Source organism: Triticum aestivum, chromosome 7A (assembly GCF_018294505.1).
Source record: "Triticum aestivum cultivar Chinese Spring chromosome 7A, IWGSC CS RefSeq v2.1, whole genome shotgun sequence".
Classification (NCBI taxonomy): domain Eukaryota; kingdom Viridiplantae; phylum Streptophyta; class Magnoliopsida; order Poales; family Poaceae; genus Triticum; species Triticum aestivum.
In genome coordinates, this window is record NC_057812.1 from 74,754,710 (window position 1) to 74,777,519 (window position 22,810).

Below are 22,810 nucleotides of genomic sequence, written 5' to 3' on the forward strand. Positions count from 1 at the left end.
AAGAAAACTACACAATCTAAGCAATTTAAATGGGGCCGGAAACATCAAACAACAATTCCAGTAAATCCCCATATGCATTTAGCAATTTAATGCAAACAACAATTTTAACATTCTTGAAGTTGTTATCATGATGCAGATGACATGTGCAAGTTTATGAAATTTTTATTAAAAGTTGACAAGAGCATTATGAAGCATTTGTCACCGTGGCGGAAACGAAAGGGGTGCCACGGCAACGAATCCGAGAATGATGCCACGGCAACTTATCGGTTCCGGTAGCTCACGTAGATACCGGTGCAAAAGGTGGTGTCGCGGGAGCGGAAAAACTAGAGATGGTGAGGTGATCCCAGTTACCGGATGTCCCACGAGACGACGGTACGGCAACAGGGAACATGCAAGAAACACGCCGGGCACGGTGCAAACGCGAGCATTTCATACAACACGCAACATTCGTTCACGGGCGTTGTCTCGGTGGTTATACCTTTGAAGCGTGCAATTTCGGAACGGATCAAGTCGGCGTAGAGGAAGTAGTGGAAGTCGACATTCTCGCGACGGTAGTGGAAGTAGACATTCTCGCGACGGTAGTGGAAGTAGAGGTACACATATCAATGAGGAATAACTCGTTTTTGTTCGGGAAACGATGGTGGTACTCGGTCGTTTCAAAAAGGTACTTGGGGTCATTCGAACTTGCCGGTCTCGTCATCTCGAAGGGGTACTTGACGTTCTTAGCGATTCCGAAGACGACGGTAGAAGTACACTTGTTGTAGGGGTACTTGTCGGATCCAGGCGACGCTAGAGGTACAAACGTTCTCGCGGTACTTGTCGATCTGGTCTTGGTGTAAATGTACATGGAAAATGTAGTGGTACTCGGCATCTTGTCGAACCCAAGTGACGGTAGTCGTTCACGGCGCTTGTGACCCACGGTATTTCGGGCAACAGTAGTCGTACACGTCCGTAGGTGTTCGGGGCCAACGGTAGAGGTACTTGGTGATCTCTGAAACGTCTTGTGGCGGTTCCTGTCTCGGCAGCAAGTCTTGACGATCCAAAACTCCAGGAACGAAGGTGCACAGAGGAAACAAAATGCTCGGGGTTCTTGGTCATGGCTGTCGGTGTCAAAACTGGCGGATCTCGGGTAGGGGGTCCCGAACTGTGCGTCTAGGCAGATGGTAACAGGAGACGGGGGACACGATGTTTTTACCCAGGTTCGGGCCCTCTCGATGGAGGTAAAACCCTACTCCTGCTTGATTGATCTTAATGATATGAGTATTACAAGAGTTGATCTACCACGAGATCGAAGAGGCTAAACCCTAGAAGCTAGCCTATGGTATGATTGTTGTTCTTGGTCCTACGGACTAAACCCTCCGGTTTATATAGACATCGGAGGGCTAGGGTTACACAGAGTCGGTTACAAGGAAGGAAATCTACATATCCGTATTGCCAAGCTTGCCTTCCATGCCAAGGAGAGTCCCATCCGGACACGGGACAAAGTCTTCAATCTTGTATCTTCATAGTCCAACAGTCCGGCCAAAGGATATAATCCGGCTGTCTGGATACCCCCTAATCCAGGACTCCCTCAGTAGCCCCCAAACCAGGCTTCAATGACGATGAGTCCGGCGTGCAGATTGTCTTCGGCATTGCAAGGCGGGTTCTTCTTCAAACTCTGAGTACCTGTTAAATAGTGTCCGGCTTCTCGTAAATGTTGCGCTTCTTAGCTTATGCGTCCAATAATGCCCATCTTCCACGTGTCAAGCGAATGTGAGGAGCCAGGGTGTTTTTACATTTACCACCCCATCTATGTGAATGAACTGTCTATTAAAGAGAAGAGGATCCTCAGATCCAAATCACACCATCCTCCCTCAGCGAGCATTCATCGGAGCGCGCCCGAAAAAAATGCATCCCAACATGGCCGGCCAGCACAACTCCTCCTCTCGCTCCCGCAGCCCCAAGCCCCGAGACTGGGAGAAGTGTTCCGTCCCGCACAACCAATTAGTGAAGCTACCGACCCAGGGATTCCTCCCTCCAGCGTATATGGTCCCGGTTCAAGCCGGGCTCGCCACCTATAATGGTGGGGAGCAAGCGGAGAGCTTTCCCAACCCCTCTAAGGGAGAGCGGGTATGCCTTGTCCCTTATTTGTTAAGGGGACTCGGATTTCCAATCCATCCATTTCTCCGAGGGCTCCCGGAGTTCTATGGCCTCCAGCTGCACAACCTCACCCCTGCCTCCATACTGCACATCGCTGGTTACGTAGCCCTTTGCGAGCTGTTTCTGGGTTGCGAAGCTCATTTCGCGTTGTGGGAGAAGTTGTTCTGCCTTGTGCCCCGTACACAGAGGGGATCAATATATCAAGTGGGCGGAGCTGAAGTATGGCGCATCGCCGGGACCGGATACCTATCCGGCACCCTGAAGAAGACGTCCGAGGACTGGCCTTCGGAGTGGTTTTATATGGAGGACGTTCCTCTCCCGGATCCTATCCGGATTGGTTTTCCTGAGTTCGACAACGCCCCTTTGAAGAAAAGCCTAAGCTGGCACCCACGGAGCCCACAGGAGGAAGATGATAGAGACGTATTTTATCTGATGGGCCGGATAAAGTTGCTGGCCAAATCAGGACTTACCGTAACCGAGGTTATGGCAATATGCATTATGCGGGGGGTGCAGCCACTTCAATATCGAGGCCACCCCATGTGGCACTTCAACGGGGAAGATGATGCCACTCGCTGCGGGCGCAAGGGACCGGACTCAGTTGTTGCTCTAGCGAAAATTCTATTCGATCTGTATAAGGGGGAAGAAGAGGAGTTCCTCCACATCAAGCCATGGGATGGATTCTCCATGAACAACCCTCGAAGTTGGGTGAGCTTTCGCTCTTTTTACTTCCATCCTACCCTTGTTTTCGTGATAAATATTTATCTTGCTATTTCATCGCAGGAACTGCGTAAGGTGGTAGGGGAGATCAATAGCCCACCTCCACAATCGGAGGATCCTGAACGGGTCCTCGACCCCGGCCTGAAAGAGGATCCGGACATATTCGTGGAGCTGATTGATAGGATTTTCTATCAGCTAAGCTATGATGACGCCATGGTGGCCATTATAGCCGACTACCCTGGGCTACTCCCAGCCTCGCAGGTAAATGAGACCGGAGTCCCAACCTCTAAAAAGGATTTCCTTTGATGCACTTCACCTACCGTATACAAATGATGTTTTGTAGGGAAGGCCCTCGGGACGCCATGCCGAGCCCGCGGTGACTCGCCAACAAGGGGTTTCAAAGCCGGACAGGATAAAAAGGAAGGTGGTCCGGACGGAGACACCGGCGCAGAGGTATGATGCAACACCTCACTCCGAGGTTGTCATCTTTAAAGACATAATAACACCCGTGTTTCCTAGAAGGAAGAACGCTCGCCGGACAATATTCGGAGAGGTCGCCGATCACGCCTCTACCAGTCGGGCTCCAGGGCCGGACACAGAGGCGGAAGCTAACACGAGGTACACGCCGGATGCTCCTTCTACAGAGGATGCGGATAAGATATCCGCTACAAATTCTGAAGTGGAGAGCGCCATGAATCACAGGCCTTGCCGAGCCGTACTCCGTGATGCTTGTTTCTCCCGAGAGGTGTTTGATGCGTTCAACTCAGCAGATGCGTACATCCGTGCTGCTCAAAATGGTCTAGCCAGAGCCACGGACCGGTATGTGAAGGATGTACGGGTAAGAAAATTTGATGAGTATATATATATATATATATATATATATATATATATATATATATATATATATATCAGTAGCCCCTGAGACTTGAAACAGCTGGCATAACTGATTTAAGGATCATTTATTGTGCATGTTCTTACAGAGAAGAATACTCGACTGTCACAGGAGCTGGAGGAATGCAAGACCCAACTTCGGGCCGCCATTGCCGCATTGAAGGAACCTGAAAAGTCCCCAACTGGTAACATTTGTTTCAAAGAATTATACGTACCATATAGTTTGCGGCATGGATGCAGATCTAACAATAGATATTGCAGATGACTCCGGAGAGAATCCGGAGGACCAGCATGTCAAACGACAGCTAAAGGCTGGCGAACACGTGCTGACTAAGCTCATGCGGGAGAAAAACAATCTCCAAGACTCCAATACCAAGCTGAGTGTGGAACTGAAAGATGTACCAGCCCAGTTTGCGGACTCCGTGAAGGAGAATAAGCGGCTTCGACGCGACATTTTTAGTAAGTGCTTGAACGAACCCTTAAAAGAGTGTAGCGGAGAAGCCGGCTAACTGAGTTATGTCTGCAGGTATGCTGACGGGCCGTCCCGCGGAGGAGATGCCTGGGTATGTGGGTGATCTTCTACCCGAGCTCTCACAACTACACGAACAAGTTTGCCAGGTGATCCAAAGTATTGCCCAGGCCTTGTGGTCATCCGTCTCCCTGCCAGCAGGCATTGGAGAGCTTGCGGAGAACCTCAAGGGAGCATGGCGGCACTTCCGATTATGGAAGGTATCAGCCTGCCGTCAAGGTGCCAGGGAGGCCTGGGCCATGGTGAAGACGCGGTATACCAAGGCTGACCCAAACCACATGGCCGAGGTCGGACCTATGGGGCCCGATGGGAAAGAGATCCCCATTAGCTTAGTGTATGGGCAAGTAGAATTAGCCGCAAAGTATTCCCAACAGGATTGTAGGCTAGACAGCCTGTTGGATGGTATAGAAGAGGAATTTAGTCAGTCTACATGACTATGTAATTAAAGTGACATGTATAATGCCTTCTAGCCGGATTGTAAATCATTTGTCATGGCGGACCTTTTCGCTTCAACCTTGGGACCCGATAGTCCAGAGTGTATCCGAATACCCGCTCAGTTATATAAGAACTGGGGTATGCGTGGAAACCAGGCGTAGGGGTCATTAGTGCTTGAACAGAGAAGTACCCAACTAGTTATGTTATATTACATGGGTAGTAAGAAACATCTTCCAGGGAGAATAGTTCTGTTAAGGGTTCCTTTCCCTGGGTGTGCATGCCCTAAAGTGCATGTCTGGACTGCGAGAGGAGAGGCAGGCAAAAACATCTGGGGGCACATATGGAAAATAAATAAAAAACATCTTTTGTTCACCGACCGAATATTCCCTTAAGAACGCTAGCTTTCGGCTTCACCCAGTCTGAGGTACACATCCGGCTGACCCGGCAGTAATAATCGCAGAGGTGCTCCCCTTATGCCCTAGTCGAATTAACGGGAACGTAGGGCATAAATACAAGAGCCAGGCAACCCAGCTTGGCCAAAACTTAAGTCATATCGATGCATATAATGGCGAAGAAAAGGTACATGCGGAAGAATAACACATGTGCGGGGCATGAAGCCCAGATAAATAATTAAGCTTCTGTGTAAGAAGCCCCCAGGTATAATGAGCGCAGTTAGCGCGTCAATAGTGTGCAAGCAAGGCACAAGTTGGCCCTTGAAGGCCTTGATAAAGAATAAAAGAAAGAAAGAGAGAAAAGACAGATAATGTATATGCAAAAAATGGATAGAGGAAGGAGACGAACATAGAGCCCGACACTAGGCGTAGAATCTTCGGAGCCTGGCTGCGTTCCATGGGTTCGGCTCAAGTCGATTATTCGATGCTACACCAAGACGGTACGCTCCACTGGTCAGAACTTCGTCAATAATGAAGGGACCTTCCCATTTGGGCTCGAGCTTGGTCTTTTTCTTCTCCGGCAGGCGTAGAACTAGCTAGCCAATGTTATAAGTTTTGGCCCGTACTTCTCTGCTTTGGTATCTTTGAGCCTGTTGCTGATAGAATGCGGAGCGGGCTATTGCCACGTCGCGCTCCTCCTCCAGGGTGTCCAGACTGTCCTGCCGATCGAGCTCGGCTTCTCTTTCTTCGTACATGCGCACTCGAAGTGAGTCATGAATTATGTCGCAGGACAGAACCACCTCTGCACAGTACACCATAAAGAAGGGTGTGTATCCGGTAGTACGATTTGGCGTGGTCCACAGCCCCCAGAGTACGGAGTCGAGCTCCTCTACCCAGTGCGTGTTAGACTCCTTTAAGGACCACACCAATCTGGGTTTGATGCCGCTCATGATAAGACCATTTGCTCGCTCAACTTGGCCATTAGTTTGTGGGTGATAGGCAGAAGCATAATCGAGCTTGATGCCCATGTTGCTGCACCAGAGTTTTACCTGATCGGCCGTGAAGTTCATGCCGTTGTCAGTGATGATGCTGTGGGGGACGCCATAACGGTGTACAACCCCGGATATGAAGTCTATCACCCGTCCGGATTCGACCGTTTTAACAGGTTTGGCTTCTATCCATTTGGTGAATTTATCCACCATGACCAGTAAGTATTTTTTCTTATGGGTTCACCCTTTCAGGGGTCCAACCATGTCAAGCCCCCAGACCGCGAAGGGCCAGGTAATGGGGATTGCTTGGAGGGCGGTGGGTGGCATGTGGCTTTGGTTTGCAAAAAGCTGGCAACCGACGTAGCGTTGGAACAAGTCCTATGCATCTACCCGGGCCGTCGGCAAATAAAAACCTATATGGAAGGCCTTGCTTACAAGGGCCCGGGCTGCGGCGTGGTGGCCGCCGAGTCTGGCATGAATTTCTGCCAAAAGCTTCCGCCCTTCCTCTTCGGAGATGCACCTTTGAAGGACTCCGGTAGTGCTTTTTTTATACAGCTCTCCCTCATGGACCCTGTAGGCTTTAGATTGCCGCACTATGCAGCGTGCCTCATTTTGGTCCTCGGGACGTTCCTGCCTAGTTAGGTAGGCCAGGAATGGTTCTGTCCACGGGGCGATGATGGTCATTATTACGTGGGCTGAAGGTGTTATTTCGGTGGCAGAGCCTCTGATTATGTCAAAGTGTTCGGTATCAGGCATTTTGGCTGGGTCCGGACTATTGTTACCGGTGTCCCCTTCCCATACCACAGATGGCTTAAACAACCTCTCCAAAAAGATCTTGGGGGGACCGCATCGCGTTTTGTGCCGATGCGGGTGAGGATATCCGCCGTCTGATTGTTTTCCTGAGCCACATGGTGAAATTTGAGCCCCTCGAACCGAGTTGACATCTTTAGGACGGTGTTGTGATAGGCCACCATCTTCGGATCCTTGGCATCGATGTCTCCATTTATTTGGGATATTGCGAGGTTCGAATCCCCACGCACCTCCAGGCGTTGAATGCCCATGGAAACTGCCATCCGAAGACCATGTAACAGGGCTTCGTATTCGGCTGCGTTGTTGGAGTTTCACTGGGGATGATTCCTCTGAAGGTTGTGATGCTTTGCTCAATGCGTTTCTAGTTTATTTCCATTTTTTGAAGAGTTTCCTCATAGATGAGGTTTAATCCACTGCCGCCGTCCATGAGTACTTTGGTGAGTCGAAAGCCGTCCACAATTGGAATGAGGACCAGTGCAGCTGGTGCTCAGGCTGTTTGGAATTTAGGTTCGTCACTGGCATTGAAGGTAATAGCCATGTCACTCCATGGATTTATTGCTGCCACGTGGTAGATTTCGGCAAGGCTACTGAGTGTTCGCTTGCGCCTATTCTTTGATGCGAAGGTCTCAAAGACTGTTAATACCGTATTGTTATCCCCGGGATGGTGCTTTGTGGTAGCTGGGATGAGAAGATCCTCACCACTTTTGGCCACCTGCCGGAGTACCCAACATGCTCTAAGGCCGTGTGTTGGTATGGTATCCGCTGTACTATGAATTTTGCAGGGTCCGTTGAGCCATCCCTCCAATATGGTTCCACGCCCTCTAGAGGGTTTTTGCTTCTTTGTTATTAACTCGGGTGTCTTATGATAGTGCACCCTTTTACTTCGGACTGGGTGTATATTCGGAGCCGGATTATCCCAAAATTTTGTTTCGGTTTTCCAGGCGCTTTCCATCGCGTAGTACTTTCGTACTATGGACGCCAAGTCAGCGAAGCATGATATGTCACGGCGACTTATGGTGTTAAGGATTCCCTTGTCCGTGCAATTATTGCGGAAAAATGAGACTGCGTCTTCCTCGCGACAGTCCTTAACCTTGTTCATCACAAGGAGGAATCTGGCCCAATAATGATGTACTGTTTCCTGGGGCTCTTGCCTGATGTGGGAAAGATCGTTTATGTTTGTGTGGGTGGGTGGATTTGAGTCCGAACCCTTACCCGATCTGAGACCCAGGGGCCGAGGAGTTTCCAATTTTGGAAGTTCAGGTTTCGGGATGTTGCCCGATAAGTCTGGCCCACACCTAACTCTAGGTTCAGGGCTTGGGTGATGTCGTTCCGTAAATGGGTATCCGGCTCGGAGAGCTCAGGAATCCAGACATAGTTAGTCCTCAAGATAGGGGTAGAATCGCCGCATTGTTCCTCCACCACCGCAATATGATGGGTGACCGGTGGAGAGTTAATCTCCCTTTGATCGGGTTTAAGCCCAATCTGATCATAGTCCGTAGCGACTCGCAAGGCGGCAATGCGATCCAAGAGCTCATTTAGGGAAGAGAGCTCCACTGGATCCATTTGCTCGAAAATTCCGAGCCGACGTGGAGGCTATTTTCGATGACCCGAGAAGTCATCATTGGTGCAGCAGCTGAACGGACGGTCATGATGAAACTGCATAGCCAGAGAGTTTGGCCGACAGCCAGGGCTCCCCCGGCGGTAATGTTGTTTTTAACAACGAGATGAGGCATCCTTCCTTACGGTGACAGCACAGTGGAACTCTCAATGAAAGCACGAATGTGAAGGAAATATGCCCTAGAGGCAATAATAAGTTATTATTTATTTCCTTATATCATGATAAATGTTTATTATTCATGCTAGAATTGTATTAACCGAAAACATAATACATGTGTGAATACATAGACAAACATAGTGTCACTAGTATGCCTCTACTTGACTAGCTCGTTAACCGAAGATGGTTATGTTTTCTAACCATGGACAAAGAGTTGTCATTTGATTAACGGGATCACATCATTAGTTGAATGATCTGATTGATATGACCCATTCCATTAGCTTAGCACCCGATCGTTTAGTGTGTTGCTATTGCTTTCTTCATGACTTATACATGTTCCTATGACTATGAGATTATGCAACTCGTGTTTGCCAGAGGAACACTTTGTGTGCTACGAAACGTCACAACGTAACTGGGTGATTATAAAGGAGCTCTACAAGTGTCTCCAAAGGTACATGCTGGGTTGGCGTATTTCGAGATTAGGATTTGTCACTCCGATTGACGGAGAGGTATCTCTGGGCCCTCTCGGTAATGCACATCACTTAAGCCTTGCAAGCATTGCAACTAATGAGTTAGTTGCGGGATGATGTATTACAAAACGAGTAAAGAGACTTGCCGGTAACGAGATTGAACTAGGTATTGGATACCAACGAACGAATCTCGGGCAAGTAACATACCGATGACAAAGGGAACAACGTATGTTGTTATGCGGTCTGACCGATAAAAGATCTTCGTAGAATATGTAGGAACCAATATGAGCATCCAGGTTCCGCTATTGGTTATTGATCGGAGATGTGTCTCGGTCATGTCTACATTGTTCTCGAACCCGTAGGGTCCGCATGCTTAAGGTTTCGATGACAGTTATATTATGAGTTCATATGTTTTGATGTACCGAAGTTTGTTCGGAGTCCCGAATGTGATCACGGACATGACAAGGAGTCTCGAAATGGTCGAGACATAAAGATTGATATATTGGAAGCCTATATTTGGATATCGGAAGTGTTCCGGGTGAAATCGGGATTTTACTGGAGTACCGGGAGGTTACCGGAACCCCCCGGGAGGTATATGGGCCTTAGTGGGCCTTAGTGGGAGATAGGAGAGGTGGCCAGGGATGGGCCATGCGCCCCTCCCCCCTTAGTCCGAATAGGACAAGGAGAGAGGGGGCCGGCGCCCCCTTCCTTCTCTCTATCTTTTTCCCCCTTCACGAATCCTATTCCAACTAGGAAAGGGGGGGAGTCCTACTCCCGGCGGGAGTAGGACTCCTCCTGGCGCGCCCTATGATGGCCGCCCCCCCCCCTTGTGAGCCTTTATATACGGAGGCAAGGAGCACCCCTAGACACACAAGTTGATCCACGTGATCATATTCTTAGCCGTGTGTGGTGCCCCTTCCACCATAGTCCTCGATAATATTGTAGCAGTGCTTAGGCGAAGCCCTGCGACGGTAGTACATGAAGATCGTCACCATGCTATCGTGCTGACGGAACTCTTCCTCGACACTTTGCTGGATCGGAGTCCGGGGATCGTCATCGAGCTGAACGTGTGCTAGAACTCGGAGGTGCCGTAGTTTCGGTGCTTGATCGGTCGGGCCGTGAAGACGTACGACTACATCAACCAAGTTAACGCTTCCGTTGTCGATCTACAAGGGTACGTAGATCACACTCTCTCATCTCGTTGCTATGCATCACCCTGATCTTGCGTGTGCGTAGGAATTTTTTTGAAATTACTACGAAACCCAACAGTTGTATCAGAGCCTAGGTTTTATGTGTTGATGTTATATGCATGAGTAGAACACAAGTGAGTTGCGGGCGATATAAGTCATACTACTTACCAGCATGTCATACTTTGGTTCGGCGGTATTGTTGGACGAAGCGGCCCGGACCGACATTACGCGTACGCTTACGCGAGATCGGTTCTCCTGACGTGCTTTGCACAAAGGTGGCTAGCGGGTGATAGTTTCTCCAACTTTAGTTGAACCGAGTGTGGCTACGCCCGATCCTTGCGAAGGTTCAAACAGCACCAACTTGACAAACTATCGTTGTGGTTTTGATGCGTAGGTAAGATTGGTTCTTGCTTAAGCCCGTAGTAGCCACGTAAAACTTGCAACAACAAAGTAGAGGACGTCTAACTTGTTTTTGCAGGGCATGTTGTGATGTGATATGGTCAAGACATGATGCTAAATTTTATTGTATGAGATGATCATGTTTTGTAACCGAGTTATCGACAACTGGCAGGAGCCATATGGTTGTCACTTTATTGTATGCAATGCAATCGTGCTGTAATGCTTTACTTTATCACTAAGCGGTAGCGATAGTCGTGGAAGCATAAGATTGGCGAGACGACAATGATGCTACGATGGAGATCAAGGTGTCGCGCCGGTGACGATGGTGATCACGATGGTGCTTCGGAGATGGAGATCACAAGCACAAGATGATGATGGCCATATCATATCACTTATATTGATTGCATGTGATGTTTATCTTTTATGCATCTTATCTTGCTTTGATTGATGGTAGCATTATAAGATGATCTCTCACTAATTATCAAGAAGTGTTCTCCCTGAGTATGCACCGTTGTGAAAGTTCTTCGTGCTGAGACACCACATGATGATCGGGTGTGATAGGCTCTACGTTCAAATACAATGGGTGCATAACAGTTGCACACGCGGAATACTCAGGTTATACTTGACGAGCCAAGCATATACAGATATGGCCTCGGAACACGGAGACCGAAAGGTCGAGCGTGAACCATATAGTAGATATGATCAACATAGTGATGTTCACCGATGAAACTACTCCATCTCACGTGATGATCGGACATGGTTTAGTTGATTTGGATCACGTAATCACTTAGAGGATTAGAGGGATGTCTATCGAAGTGGGAGTTATTTAAGTAATATGATTAATTGAACCTAAATTTATCATGAACTTAGTACCTGATAGTATCTTGCTTATGTATGTTTGATTGTAGATAGATGGCCCGTGCTGTTGTTCTGTTGAATTTTAATGCGTTCCTTGAGAAAGCAAAGTTGAAAGATGATGGTAGCAATTACACGGACTGGGTCCGTAACTTGAGGATTATCCTCATGGCTGCATAGAAGAATTACGTCCTGGAAGCACCGCTGGGTGCCAGGCCTGCTACTGGAGAAACATCAGATGTTATGAATGTCTGGCAGAGCAAAGCTGATGACTACTCGATAGTTCAATGTGCCATGCTTTACGGCTTAGAACCGGGACTTCAATGACGTTTTGAACGTCATGGGGCATATGAGATGTTTCAGGAGTTGAAGTTAATATTTCAAGCAAATGCTCGGATTGAGAGATATGAAGTCTCCAATAAGTTCTATAGCTGCAAGATGGAGGAGAACAGTTCTGTCAGTGAGCATATACTCAAGATGTCTGGGTATTGTAATCACTTGATTCAATTGGGAGTTAATCTTCCGGATGATAGCGTCATTGACAGAATTCTCCAATCACTTCCACCAAGCTACAAGAGCTTCGTGATGAACTATAATATGCAAGGGATGAATAAGAAAATTCCCGAACTCTTCACAATGCTAAAGGCTGCGGAGGTAGAAATCAAGAAGGAGCATCAAGTGTTGATGGTTAACAAGACCACTAGTTTCAAGAAAAAGGGCAAAGGGAAGAAGAAGGGGAACTTCAAGAAGAACAGCAAGCAAGTTGCTACTCGAGAGAAGAAACCCAAGTCTGGACCTAAGCCTGAAACTGAATGCTTTTACTGCAAGCAGACTGGTCACTGGAAGCAGAACTGCCCCAAGTATTTGGCAGATAAGAAGGATGGCAAGGTGAACAAAGGTATATGTGATATACATGTTATTGATGTGTACCTTACTAATACTCGCAGTAGCACCTGGGTATTTGATACTGGTTCTGTTGCTAATATTTGCAACTCGAAACAGGGACTACGGATTAAGCGAAGATTAGCTAAGGACGAGGTGACGATGCGCGTGGGAAATGGTTCCAAAGTCGATGTGATCGCGGTCGGCACGCTACCTCTACATCTACCTTCGGGATTAATATTAGACCTAAATAATTGTTATTTGGTGCCAGCGTTGAGCATGAACATTATACTGGATCTTGTTTGATGCGAGACGGTTATTCATTTAAATCAGAGAATAATCGTTGTTCTATTTACATGAGTAATATCTTTTATGGTCATGCACCCTTAAGCAGTGGTCTATTCTTATTGAATCTCGATAGTAGTAACACACATATTCATAATGTTGAAACCAAAAGACGCAGAGTTGATAATGATAGTGCAACTTATTTGTGGCACTGCCGTTTAGGTCATATCGGTGTAAAGCGCATGAAGAAACTCCATACTGATGGACTTTTGGAACCAATTAATTATGAATCACTTGGTACTTGCGAACCGTGCCTCATGGGCAAGATGACTAAAACGCCGTTCTCCGGTACTATGGAGAGAGCAACAGATTTATTGGAAATCATACATATAGATGTATGTGGTCCGATGAATATTGAGGCTCGTGGCGGATATCGTTATTTTCTCACCTTCACAGATGACTTAAGCAGATATGGGTATATCTACTTAATGAAACATAAGTCTGAAATGTTTGAAAAGTTCAAAGAATTTAAGAGTGAAGTTGAAAATCATCGTAACAAGAAAATAAAATTCCTATGATCTGATCGTGGAGGAGAATATTTGAGTTACGAGTTTGGTGTACATTTAAAACAATGCGGAATAGTTTCGCAACTCACGCCACCCGGAACACCACAGCGTAATGGTGTGTCCGAACGTTGTAATTGTACTTTACTAGATATGGTGCGATCTATGATGTCTCTTACTGATTTAACGCTATCGTTTTGGGGTTATGCTTTAGAGACGGCCGCGTTCACGTTAAATAGGGCACCAACAAAATCCGTTGAGACGACGCCTTATGAACTATGGTTTGGCAAGAAACCAAAGTTGTCGTTTCTGAAAGTCTGGGGCTGCGATGCTTATGTGAAAAAGCTTCAACCTGATAAGCTCGAACCCAAATCGGAGAAATGTGTCTTCATAGGATATCCAAAGGACACTATTGGATACACCTTCTATCACAGATCCAAAGGCAAGACTATTGTTGCTAAATTTGGAAACTTTCTGGAGAAGGAGTTTCTCTTGAAAGAAGTGAGTGGGAGGAAAGTAGAACTTGAAGAGGTAATTGTACCTACTCCCTTATTGGAAAGTAGTACATCACAGAAACCTGTTTCTGTGACACCTACACCAATTAGTGAGGAAGCTAATGATAATGATCATGGAACTTCAGAACAAGATACTACTGAACCTCGTAGATCAACCAGAGTAAGATCCGCGCCAGAGTGGTACGGTAATCCTGTTCTGGAAGTCATGCTACTAGATCATGATGAACCTACGAACTATGAAGAAGCGATGGTGAGCCCAGATTCCGCAAAGTGGCTTGAAGCCATGAAATCTGAGATGGGATCCATGTATGAGAACAAAGTGTGGACTTTGGTTGACTTGCCCAATGATTGGCAAGCAATTGAGAATAAATGGAACTTCAAGAAGAAGACTGACGCTGACGGTAATATTACTGTCTACAAAGCTCGACTTGTCGCAAAAGGGTTTCGGCAAGTTCAAGGGATTGACTATGATGAGACCTTCTCACCCGTAGCGATGCTTAAGTCTGTCCGAATCATGTTAGCAATTGCCGCATTTTATGATTATGAAATTTGGCAGATGGATGTCAAAACTGCATTCCTAAATGGATTTCTGGAAGAAGAATTTTATATGATGCAACCAGAAGGTTTTGTCGATCCAAAGGGAGCTAACAAAGTGTGCAAGCTCCAGCGATCCATTTATGGACTGGTGCAAGCCTCTCGGAGTTGGAATAAATGCTTTGATAGTGTGATCAAAGCATTTGGTTTTATACAGACTTTTGGAGAAGCCTGTATTTACAAGAAAGTGAGTGGGAGCTCTGTAGCATTTCTGATATATATATATGGATGACATATTACTAATTGGAAATGACATAGAATTTCTGGATAGCATAAAGGGATACTTGAATCAGAGTTTTTCAATGAAATACCTCGGTGAAGCTGCTTACATATTAGGCATTAAGATCTACTACTCGTCAACCCGTGCATTCGCACGGGCCGGTTATCTAATATTTAATTTCAAATCTATATTATGAAGAATATGGTTTCTTTTATGAATAACTACAGTTGAGATGTTTGTGAAGCATATACATTTATAGACATTGGTATTTACAAAAGAAATGTATATGATACAACCATTATCTATTAAGTTGCTCAAAATTCATTGTATGAAGATGCAATTATGCGTGAAGGATTTCCCTAATAATATGTTTGTTGGTCTCATTTGGGAAGGATGTGGAGCCATCGAATGCATTACTTACTTTATTACACATAGGTGTGACATTTTATGCAGGTAACTATTTAGAATAAGTTTAAACCACACAAAATTTGGTTAGTGGATCAATTTGATTGCAATTTCCCTAAATATTTTTCATGTATGCTAGTATATCTTCAATGATATATGATCATGCAATTTAAAACTCAAACTGGCATATTGTAGTAAATGCATGGCACATATAAAATGCGCAGGTAAACTTCTCTAACTTTGAATATTAATATATAGCAAAGTTTTCGACATGGTCGAGTGATAATGCACGGTAACCGAGAATTTTTACGAAAAACTTTTTCATAATCACATAACTTTAGAATTTTTTGAACATCCTATATGCTTGATATCAAATATAAATGGAAAATACTGTTAATTGTGCCTATTTATGTTGAAAACGTCTTTAAATATTTTCATCATGTAATAACTAATTTGATCGAAGTTCTTCTAAGAATAGAGTTCATAATTTTATATATGCTTATATTCCCTTGCAAAAACATATAATATACGCAGCTGTTTAAACAATAGTTAGTTCTAGAAATCCATATTGACTAATGTCTTAGAAATTTGATTGTTAAATAGTATAAAAAAGAGTATAAGATATAGTCCTTGATAAAATGGTCAATTAAAAATGAATACCTTATGAAAACTTGATAAAAACATACCAGCATGATCAAACATCCAACAACAGTATTATCCTTTGGCTACCTAAGAAAAATAAGACAAATTAGAAGGCATATAAGAGCTTAACACGATTCATGTGATGTGAGATAAAAAAAGGATTGAGGGAATCAAGCGCTAGTTACGGAATTAGGTGTGGCCTATTTCCATGAAAACAAAACTAAGTTCCCCATGCCCGAATTCAAAAACTGATTGTAGTACTGACAAATACATATTAAGTACGTAGATGAGTTTAGAACCATCTTCTAATGATGTGATAATTAATCAATGCACATCCCTGAAACAGTCCGAGTGAGCCATGTTGTGTTCTACGTACATAGAGTCCAGAAAAAATAATTTAATTATTTACACATGAAATATATGCATGCACTTTAGTCTAGAAGCAAACACAAATCAAAAGAAACATAATGTGTTTTACTTCAAATATGAAAGACTGGTACAATAGAACAAACCTCCTGTTGGCCAAGCACTCACATGATTGAAGGTATCTATTACTCTGATCTCAATAAACTCCCAAATTTGAATCTAGCCACTACCATGCAGATTGCATGCGTTAAACTGAAGCATGTATAAATCTTCAGGAATAAAACGATCATCACTCGTAGTCTTGTAGACGATAACAATCCACCGAGAACACGCTCGCACTCATTGAATTGACCATGTTCTTCCTAAAACTGATTGTGATAGTCACAAAAAAGATATCTAGCTAGTACGTAGATGAGGTTAGAGCCATCTCCTAATGATGTGATAATTAATCAACGCACATCCCCGAAACAGTCCAGTGAGCCATCTGTTGTGTTTTACGTACATAGAAGTCAGAAGAAAATAATGAAGTTATTCACACATGATATATATGCATGCACTCTAGTCTAGAAGCAAGAACAAATCAAAAGAAACAGAATGTGTTTTACTTCAAATATGAAAGAATGGTACAATAGAACAAACCTCCTGTTGGCCAAGCACTCACATGATTGAAGGTACCTGTTACTTTGATCTCAATAAACTCCCAAATTTGAATCTAGCCACTGCCATGCAGATTGCATGCATTAAACTGAAGCATGTATAAATCTTCAGGAATAAAACGATCATCGCTCGTAGTCTTGTAGACGATAACAATCTACCAAGAACACGATCGCAATCATTGAATTGACCAAGTTCTTCCAAAAACTGATTGTGATAGTAAGAAAAAAGATATCTAGCTAGTACGTAGATGAGGTTAGAGCCATCTCCTAATGATGTGATAATTAATCAATGCACATCCCCGAAACAGTCCCAGTGAGCCATCTGTTGTGCTTTACGTACATAGAAGTCAGAAGAAAACAATGAAGTTATTTACACATGATATATATGCATGCACTCTAGTCTAGAAGCAAGAACAAATCAAAAGAAACATAGTGTGTTGTACTTCAAGTATGAAAGACTGCTGCAATAGAACAAACCTCCTGTTGGCCAAGCACTCACATGATTGAGGGTATCTATTACCCAGATCTCAATAAACTTCCAAATTTCAAAATGTAGCCACTGCCATGCAGATTGCATTTGCATGCATATAACTGAAGCATCTATAAATCTTCAGGAATAAGAAAACCGTCGCTCATAGTCTCGTAGCTAGATTATCAGAATCCACCGAGAACACGCTCGCAGTCGTTGAATCGGCCAAGTTCTTCCCTGCCGTACTAAGAAATATGTGCATGTACAGGCTAGCTAGATTCAACCAAGCATGTAACGTCAGAAGTCTCTATGGCAAAGTACTGTGTCCTTCGTGTGCATCTGTTTTGCGAAACTGATCTAAGGGATTTGCATTGTATACCTAAGTCTTCCAGCGGAATAGATCGAGCAGCTTGCTAGCTTCTGTACATGCATGTATTTTAGATATAGTTTCATCTGACTGGCAACACCAATCCGCTGGGCCTCTATGCCTCATGCATGCGTATCTTGGTGAAGCACTCGGCTGCGTTGTCGAGTCTCGGCTGCGCCAATATAGGGTGACTGCTTTGGACTGTGCACAAATAGATCGAGCAGCTTGCTACCTCTTCTGTACATACGTGTATTTTGCATATAGTTTCATCTAGCTCGCAACACCAATTAGTTGGGCCTCAATGCCTCATACGTGCGTATCTTGGTGAAGCACTCGGCTGTGTCATCGAGCCTGGGATGGCGCCAATATTGGGCGACTGCTTTGGACATACCTGCGTATCTCGGTGAAGCACTGGGATGCGTCGTCGAGTCTGGGACTGCGCTAATATTGGGCGACTACTTTGAACTACGCACAAATAGATTGAGCAGCTTGCTAGCTTCTGTACATATGTGTATCTTGCATATAGTTTCATCTAACTCGCAACACCAATCGGTTGGGCCTCAATACCTCATACGTGCCTATCTCGGTGAAGCACTCGGATGAGTCGTCGAGGCTGGGATTGCGCCAATATTGGGCGACTGCTTTGGACTGTGCACGACAACATTGGTAATCAAAAATCAAAGTGGCGGACCTTATCAATCATGCGGAGGCGGGCATTGAGGGCAGGCATGAATGAGCTAGGGTTCGGTTGCATGTCTACATGGGTACTCCGAGAGGAAAATCCTTTGGCAATGGCAGCCCTAGCCTCGGTTTTCTTTAATTTATTGATTATTGATGGACGACCTGAACATGATGCATAGGAATAAGCTTTTTGAGCATACCTGATCCACGGCCCAATCTTCTTGCATCAAACAATGGACCTTTTTGTATGGGAGAACAGAGAGACGATGGTAATGGAATTATTTTCAATGATAGAAGGGAGCGACAGTTTCCTACCACAGTCCACAAGATTTGCTTTGGAAGCAGAAGAGGCAGAGATTCGTGGCCTGTCGTGTTGTACATGTATTTTGATTGGCTGATTGAGTTAGAAGGCTTGGGACAGCCATGGCGGTGACGTACATGGGCGTGAGAAGCAAAGCCTGACTTGATCGATCGAAGGCTTGGGCGGCCATGGCGTGGCCGCATACATGGGACGTGAGGATAGATTTTGGGACATGAGGGGAGATATTGGAAGTGTTTTCTTTATTTTGCTAACCTAGAGGAGATATTTGGAGAGGGGAGTCGTGAGAGATTGTGAGATATTTGGAGATGGGAGTCGTGAGAGATTGGGAGAGAGGAGCAGAACGCATGTTTATTTTTTTATTAAGGTGGAAACTGGTAGGATTGATCTACGCCGTAATAATTTGGCCCCACCAGATCAACGACCCCTAATTACTAATTAACGTGAGAATTTCTAGGGAGTCAGCAATTAGTATAGGTATAGATAGATAGATAGATATAGATATAGATAGATCAAGACGCTTAATTGGACTTTCACAAAGCACATACCTTGACAAAGTTTTGAAGAGGTTCAAGATGGATCAAGCAAAGAAAGGGTTCTTGCCTGTGTTACAAGGTGTGAAGTTGAGTCAGACTCAATGCCCGACCACTGCAGAAGATAGAGAGAAAATGAAAGATGTTCCCTATGCTTCAACCATAGGCTCTATCATGTATGCAATGCTGTGTACCAGACCTGATGTGTGCCTTGCTATAAGTGTAGCAGGGAGGTACCAAAGTAATCCAGGAGTGGATCACTGGACAGCGGTCAAGAACATCCTGAAGTACCTGAAAAGGACTAAGGATATGTTTCTCGTATATGGAGGTGACAAAGAGCTCATCGTAAATGGTTACGTTGATGCAAGCTTTGACACTGATCCGGACGATTCTAAATCGCAAACCGGATACGTATTTACATTAAACGGTGGAGCTGTCAATTGGTGCAGTTCTAAACAAAGCGTCATGGCAGGATCTACATGTGAAGCGGAGTACATAGCTGCTTCGGAAGCAGCAAACGAAGGAGTCTGGATGAAGGAGTTCATATCCGATCTAGGTGTCATACCTAGTGCATCGGGTCCTATGAAAATCTTTTGTGACAATCCTGGTGCCATTGCCTTGGCGAAGGAATCCAGATTTCACAAGAGAACCAAGCACATCAAAAGACGCTTCAATTCCATCTGGGATCTAGTCTAGGTGGGAGACACAGAGATTTGCAAGATACATACGGATCTGAATGTAGCAGACCCATTGACTAAGCCTCTTCCACGAGCAAAACATGATCAGCACCAAGGCTCCATGGGTGTTAGAATCATTACTGTGTAATCTAGATTATTGACTCTAGTGCAAGTGGGAGACTGAAGGAAATATGCCCTAGAGGCAATAATAAAGTTATTGTTTATTTCCTTATATCATGATAAATGTTTATTATTCATGCTAGAATTGTATTAATCGGAAACATAATACATGTGTGAATACATAGACAAACAGAGTGTCACTAGTATGCCTCTACTTGACTAGCTAGTTAACCAAAGATGGTTATGTTTCCTAACCATGGACAAAGAGTTGTCATTTGATTAACGGGATCACATCATTAGTTGAATGATCTGATTGACATGACCCATTCCATTAGCTTAGCATCCGATCGTTTAGTGTGTTGCTATTGCTTTCTTCATGACTTATACATGTTCCTATGACTATGAGATTATGCAACTCCCGTTTGCCAGAGGAACACTTTGTGTGCTACCAAACGTCACAACATAACTGGGTGATTATAAAGGAGCTCTACAGGTGTCTCCAAAGGTACATGTTGGGTTGGCGTATTTCGAGATTAGGATTTGTCACTCTGATTGACGGAGAGGTATCTCTGGGCCCTCTCGGTAATGCACATCACTTAAGCCTTGCAAGCATTGCAACTAATGAGTTAGTTGCGGGATGATGTATTACGGAACGAGTAAAGAGACTTGCCAGTAACGAGATTGAACTAGGTATTGGATACCGACGATCGAATCTCGGGCAAGTAACATACCGATGACAAAGGGAACAATGTATGTTGTTATGCGGTCTGACCGATAAAAGATCTTCGTAGAATATGTAGGAGCCAATATGAGCATCTAGGTTCCGCTATTGGTTATTGATCGGAGACATGTCTCGGTCATGTCTACATTGTTCTCGAACCCGTAGGGTCTGCACGCTTAAGGTTTCGATGACAGTTATATTATGAGTTTATACGTTTTGATGTACCGAAGTTTGTTCGGAGTCCCGGATGTGATCACGGACATGACGAGGAGTCTCGAAATGGCCGAGACATAAAGATTGATATATTGGAATCCTATATTTGGATATCGGAAGTGTTCCGGGTGAAATCGGGATTTTACCGGAGTACCGGGAGGTTACCGGAACCCCCCGGGAGGTATATGGGCCTTAGTGGGCCTTAGTGGGAGATAGGAGAGGTGGCCAGGGATGGGCCGTGCGCCCCTCCCCCCTTAGTCCGAATAGGACATGGAGAGAGGGGGCCGGTGCCCCCTTCCTTCTCTCTCACTTTTTCCACCTTCACGAATCCTATTCCAACTAGGAAAGGGGGGAGTCCTACTCCCGAAGGGAGTAGGACTCCTCCTGGCGCGCCCTATGATGGCCGGCCGGCCCCCCCTTTTGATCCTTTATATACGGAGGCAAGGAGCACCCCTAGACACACAAGTTGATCCACGTGATCATATTCTTAGCCGTGTGTGGTGCCCCCTTCCACCATAGTCCTCGATAATATTGTAGCAGTGCTTAGGCGAAGCCCTGCGACGGTAGTACATCAAGATCGTCACCACGCCGTTGTGCTGACGGAACTCTTCCCTGACACTTTGCTACATTGGAGTCCGGGGATCATCATCGAGCTGAACGTGTGCTAGAACTCGGAGGTGCCGTAGTTTCGGTGCTTGATCGGTCGGGCCGTGAAGACGTACGACTACATCAACCAAGTTAACGCTTCCGTTGTCGATCTACAAGGGTACGTAGATCACACTCTCTTGTCTCGTTGCTATGCATCACCATGATCTTGCGTGTGGGTAGGAAATTATTTGAAATTACTACGAAACCCAACACAATGTCGGTGTCAAAACCGGTGAATCTTGGGTAGGGGGTCCCGAACTATGCGTCTAGGCGGATGGTAACAGGAGATGGGGGACATGATGTTTTTACCCAGGTTCTGGCCCTCTTGATGGAGGTAAAACCCTACTCCTCCTTGAATGATCTTCATGATATGAGTATTACAAGAGTTGATCTACCACGAGATCGAAGAGGCTAAACCCTAGAAGCTAGCATATGGTATGATTGTTGTTCTTGGTCCTACGGACTAAACCCTCTGGTTTATATAGACACCTGAGGGGGCTAGGGTTACACAGAGTCGGTTACAAGGAAGGAGATCTACATATCCGTATTGCCAAGCTTGCCTTCCACGCCAAGGAGAGTCCCATCCGGACACGGGACAAAGTCTTCAATCTTGTATCTTCATAGTCCAACAGTCCGGCCAAAGGATATAATCCGGCTGTCCGGATACCCCCTAATCCAGGACTCCCTCAATGGCCATGCCAAAACTTCTCGTGGACGGCCGACAAGGACGAGTGGAGGCACGCATGGGAGGTGCTCGGGAGGGCGCCAAGGTTCTTCGTGCATGCTCGAGCAGCGAGCTCCTCTCGCTGGGACGCGGCATAGAAGATGGAGATCGGGCTCCTAGACGCTGCTGCGTGCATGAATGGATGGGAGATGGGGACCTCTGGCCGGATGGCGCTCCAGCGGGCGAGGCGGTGGCATGAGTCAGGAGGCGGCTCGGCTTTGGGAGGAGGCACGCTGCGAAGGCACGCCTCGCTGTCCACCAAATGGAGCAGGGGAGGCGCATGGGGGAAACACAGCGAGGAGAAGGGAGCGGAGGTGCGTGACTTGGGAAGGCAAGCGGGAAGGTCAGTGGGTGCCAGCGGCAGCGGCGACTCGCCGGCCAACGGGGCGCCATGGCCGCCTGAAGAGGCCGCGACAGGGGGTCGGGCGAGGCCGGGGCAGCGCTAGCGAGAACTGGAGGAGGGGAGAGAGGAAGATGGGGACAAGCGGGATCGAGAGGGGTGGTGAAGAAAGGAGATCGAGGGAGAGAAGGGATGGGGATCGAGCTGCGTGCGCCCCTCTCCTGAGCGATGTGCGTGTGTGGCGCGGTGGAAGGGAACGAGGAGGAGGGAGACTGGTGTG